Source organism: Merops nubicus, unplaced genomic scaffold (genome assembly GCF_000691845.1).
Source record: "Merops nubicus isolate BGI_N331 unplaced genomic scaffold, ASM69184v1 scaffold27482, whole genome shotgun sequence".
Classification (NCBI taxonomy): Eukaryota; Metazoa; Chordata; class Aves; order Coraciiformes; family Meropidae; genus Merops; species Merops nubicus.
In genome coordinates this window covers 22,656-27,729 of record NW_008596085.1, presented here as the reverse complement: position 1 = coordinate 27,729, position 5,074 = coordinate 22,656, and positions in this window count along the sequence as shown.

Below are 5,074 nucleotides of genomic sequence, written 5' to 3'. Positions count from 1 at the left end.
AGCAGGAATTGGAGTTGGAGCAGCTCGGAGGCTGCAGCTGAGGTCGTGGAGGGGCTTGGCCAAGAGGCTCAGCGTGGAGATATCTGGGGGTTTAAGGCTGGGCTGGTTCTGGGCTTAAAACCTGGAAATCTCAGACCTGCCTTGGGCTGGAGCTGGCAGGGAAGGATGAAGGATGCTTGGAGCTGCAGGACAAGGGCAGGACCAGGATGTCTGGCCTGGGTTTTTCCACGGTTTCTGAGCTTTGGGCTCTGCCCAGGCTGGTGCTCTTTGCTGCCAAGGTGGGCAGGGACCCCTGGACCTGCAGCACAAGGGCAGGATGCTCAGGGAGGGGTTGGTTATCTCCAAGCGTGGTGGCTGCACGACCTCTCCGGGCAGCCTTGTGCAGGGTTAGGCCACGCTTCTGGTTAAAAAAAGGCTTTGCCTGATGTTGAAATGGAATTTCATATATTCAGCTTTCTATTTCCTTGCCTTTTCTAGCTCTTTTTCATCCCCTCCCATCAGACACATCAATAAGACACCACCCCTCAAGCCTCCACTTATCCACGCTGACCAAGCCAAACTTCCACAGGCTTTTCTCAACCAATCCAAGCTCTAAACAATCAGCTTGGCCATTTGTGGTACTCGTGTGTCCCTGCCCCTGCTGTATTGGGAAGCCAAACACAGATCCAGCACACCAGCACTGAGCAGAGGGGCAGGATCACCCTGCCTTGACCTGCCAGAGATGGTCTTCCTAATGCAGCCCAGGATGCTGGTGTGCTGTGGGGGTGGAGAGCTGGCCCAAGGGCAGCTCGGTGTCCACCAGGATCCCCAGGTCCTCCTCTGCAAAGCTGCTCTCCACCTGGTTGGCCCCCGTGTGCACTGGGGTTACCCCTCCCCAGTGGCAGGACTTGGCTCCTTGCTGAACTTCAGAAGGTTCTCAGCCCACTTCTCCAGCCTGTCCAGGCCCCTCTGAAGAGCAGCCTGACCCTTTGGTGCATCATCCCCTCCTGCCCTTTCTGTCTGAGCTGCAGATGTGCTGCCAGTGTCCCTGTGCCCAGGTCATTAATGACCAGGTTAAAGAGTCGTTGGCCTCATTATTGACCCCGGGGGCACACCACCGCTGACCAGTCTCCAGATGGACTTTGTCCCAGTGAACCCAGTCCTCTGAGCCCGGCTGGCTGGCCAGTTTTCAGCCCACATCAATGTCAACGTATCCAGCTTGGACTTCATCAGCTTGTCCATGTGAGTGTTGTGGGAGACGGTGCCAAAAGCTTCCCTGAGGTCCAGAAAAAGCACCCACAGCTCTGCCCTCACCCACTGGGCCAGTCGCTGCACCACAGAGGGCTGGCTGGACACACGCTCCCCTTGAAGCCGTGCTGCCTGCTCCCCATCACCTTCCTGCCCTCCAGGAGTCTGGAAATCCTGTCCAGGCTTAGTTGCTCCACCAGCTTCACAGGAGCAGAGGTGAAGCTGACTGGCCTGCAGCTCCCCAGAGCCTCTTTCTTGTCCTCCCTGGGGAAGGAGTGACTTTTGCTCTTTTCCAGTCCTCAGAAACCTCCCCAATCTCCATGGCCCTTCCAAGATCCCTAACAGTGGCTTTGCAGTGGCTGCCACAGCACCCCAGGTTACATCCCATCATGCCCCATGGACTTGTGCATGTCCACATCTCTCACCAGATCTGACTCCGGGTGAGCTTTGGCTTCCCACACCCCATCTCTGGATGCCCACACAGCGTCCCTGTGCTTCTCCTGGGACCCCTAGCCCTGCTTCCACCTTTTGTATCCTTCCTGTTAAATGTCTGAGCTGTGTCAGGAGCTCCTTGGGCATCCAGGGCTGCCCCAACCTTCACATTCCCCACTAGACTTTACTGAGCTGCAAGCATGAGGTGCAGCAGAGCATCTCCCCTCACTTGCCTGTGGCAGGGCAATGCCACAGGTACCCTCCAGAGGCCTTCTGGGTGGCCTGGACCCTGCTGTGGTGTCCCTCCAGCAGGCATCAGGGTGGTTAATGTCTCCTGTGATGAGCAGAACTTGGAGGACTTCTTCAGGTTATTTGAAAGCCTCATCTGCTGCTTCTCCTTGGAAGAGTCTCCTAGCAAGCTCCCCAGGTGCTGCTGAGGCCAAGCACCCCAAAAGCTTGTCCTCAAACCCCTTCTATTTAAAGGTGCTCCTGAGCATCACAGGTAGGGCACTCCCAGGGGGGGAAGCTTCACTGTGGTGTTGGCTCCCAGCTGAATGACTCTGCCCAGGAGAGCACCCACAGCTGCAGCCCATGGGCAGAGGCTCCCTGCACCCACTGGGCACCAGCCCTGCCAACACAGCTGACCAGAAGCCCAGTGAGATGCTGGTTCCTCCTGTAGCCCTTTGCCTTTCCACGATGGGTGCCCAGCAGCTGGGGCTCAAAGCACGGCCTTGTTGCATGAACAGGGAATGAGAAGAGAAAGGGAAAAGCAAAACACCCTGGGATGGAGAATTTGAGCTGGAGGGGCTGAAAAAGCTCCAAAGAAAGTCTAAGGGTGAGGGAGAGGCTGCAGGTCCCACTGATGGTGAACTGCAGAGAGGCTAAATACAGAAAAAAAGTAAACAAAACAAAACAAAACCAAACCCCACCAAAACATTCCATGCTGTCAGGAGCTGTTGGATGACTCCGTACCAGCAACCAAAGGCTTCACCAAGCCCCAGTTATCTTGTCGAGGGGGTCTTCTCTATGTCTACCCAAAGGGTGATAGAGAAGCAGCCAGCCAGGGTCATCCTCCCAGGAGATGCTCTTGTCCCCCTGTCCCCAGCCCCAGGCTCCTGCTGTGGGCTCTGTCACAGGTTGGGTCAGGACAGCCCCCAGACCTGCAAGAGATGCTCTCTGTCAACCCCTCTGCCCTCCCACAGGGGAAGGGAAAGGGAGTAAGGGAGAGAGGCTTACAAAGCAGAAAAAAGGAAATTAAAACAGCTTTAATTAAAATAATAATACTAAAATGGAATATGTACAAAACCAGTATCAAACCCAACCCCCTGATGGCAGTGATGTCACTGTCACCACTGATGCTGTGGGCAGGCACTGGGGAAGTCCCAGACTGGGCTCAGCAGCAGCTGGGAACTGGATTTAGCAGCTGGATTCGGGAGCTGGGTTCAGGGACACATGGATGGGGATGGAAGGCAGATTGGGCAGAGTCCTCCTCAGACACAGGAGGAGAGCCCTGACCCTCATCATCCCCCAGCTTGATACTGCCCATGCCCTACATGGGCTGGAATCCCTCACTGCCCAGTTTGGGATCCCTCACCCAGAGACTGGCTGGAGAGATCTGCCGGGACCTTCAGCCAGGGCAGGGGCTGGGCAGGGGCTGAGCTGAGAGGTGACATCACTGAACAGAATCAGCTCTGTTCTAAGCCAGGCCAGGACACCCACACCAGCAGCACAACTCTCTTGTGACCCCGTGGGTCACAGCTTCTGGTGAGGGGTCAGAACAGACACCCTGCAGCTACAGGGAGACACCTGACACAGGCAGAGTCTGCAGCTGGGTGCAGGTGTGGCCACCCCCCTGCATCTCCCAGCAAGGTGCCTGGGGATGGATGTCTACACCAGCCCAGCACCAGCACCCATCCCTCTGCAGTTTGGGGGAGAGGGTCCCAAAGCTGCTCGGGCTGCCGTGGGGCTGGTGGCTCCAAGGCAGGCAGCAGCAGGAGGAGGACAGCCTGTGGCTTCACCCAGCGCTGGTGGAGCTGGGCTGGCAGCAGAGCAGGGCTTGCAGCCTGCCTGGAAGGGCCAAGCAGCATTTTCCCTCTTTTCTGCCCCCAAACCATCCTCCTGACCAAGCCTGGTCAGAGGAGAAATTGCCCAGCGCTGCCAGAATTCCCATTTTTCTATGGAAAATACATTTATGGCTCATTTTAAATAATAATAATTAAAAAGCTCATCCTGGCAGCTTAGTGAAGCAGCAGCATCTCCAGCCCTCAGAAGAAGCTGCCCCCAGGGCTGCAGCACCCAGTTGCTGGGTGCCCTACTCCCCACATCCCCCATGGGGCATTGGGGTGACCTCAAAAGCCTTCCCAGCCCCCCAGGAACCTGCTGCTCCTCTCCAGTGTGGAGCAGAGCTCCGGGCCAGGCTCAGCAGAGGGAGCCACAGACTGTGTGTCCCTGGGTTGAGCTCCTGGACCCAGCCCCTTCTGCTCCCTCCTCCCCAGCCCCGACCTCCAGCATCTCCCAGCCGAAGCCAGGACCTTTCCAAACCCCACTAGCTGTCTTCCCACTGCTGCTGCTTCCCTATAAAATCCCTTCCCATCCTTCTTGCCCTCTCCTCCAGCTGCCTTGGCCCCTGGTGCTAGTCACAGGGTCACAGGAGATGGTCACAGAACACAAGTGCTGGGCACATGCTGCTCAGGTGCATGAAGCAGGTCGAGGGAGGTTCTCCTCCCTCTCTGCCCTGGAGGGTTGTGGACAGTTCTGGGCTCCCCAGGTCAAGAGAGACAAGGAACTGCTGGAGAGAGGCCAGTGGGGGCTGTGAAGATGCTGAAGGCCTGGAGCATCTCTGTGCCAGGACAGGCTGAGAGCCCTGGGGCTGTTCAGCTGGAGAAGGGAAGACTCAGAGGGGATCTGATCAATATCTGATGGGTGGAGGTCAAGAGGCTGAGGCCAGACTCTCTTCTGTGCTACCCAGCAACAGAACAAGGGGCAATGAGCACAAACTGGGACCCAGGAGGTTCCATCTGAACCAGATGACAGAATTCTTTGCTGGGAGGGTGCCTGAGCCTGGAGCAGGCTGCCCAGAGAGGCTGGGGAGCTGACAGAACTTGCAATATTTCTGGCCAGAGTAGAAAATGCATGTGAAGGACAAGTTCTTCCTCCCTGCATTAGGCAAAAATAACAGGTAAAAACAAATTTACCTTTTTTTTTTTTTTACCACAAATATACGCCCAGTCATTCATTGGCTAATCTGCTTGTGATGGAGTCGCTAGTCATAGAACCATTGCTTGGTCTGGGTGGGAAGGGACCTTTCAAGTCCATCCAGTCCAACCCCCTGCCCTGAGCAGGGACATCTGCAGCTAGAGCAGGTTGCTCAGAGCCCCGGCCAACCTCACCTGGAATGGTTCCAGGGATGGGGCAG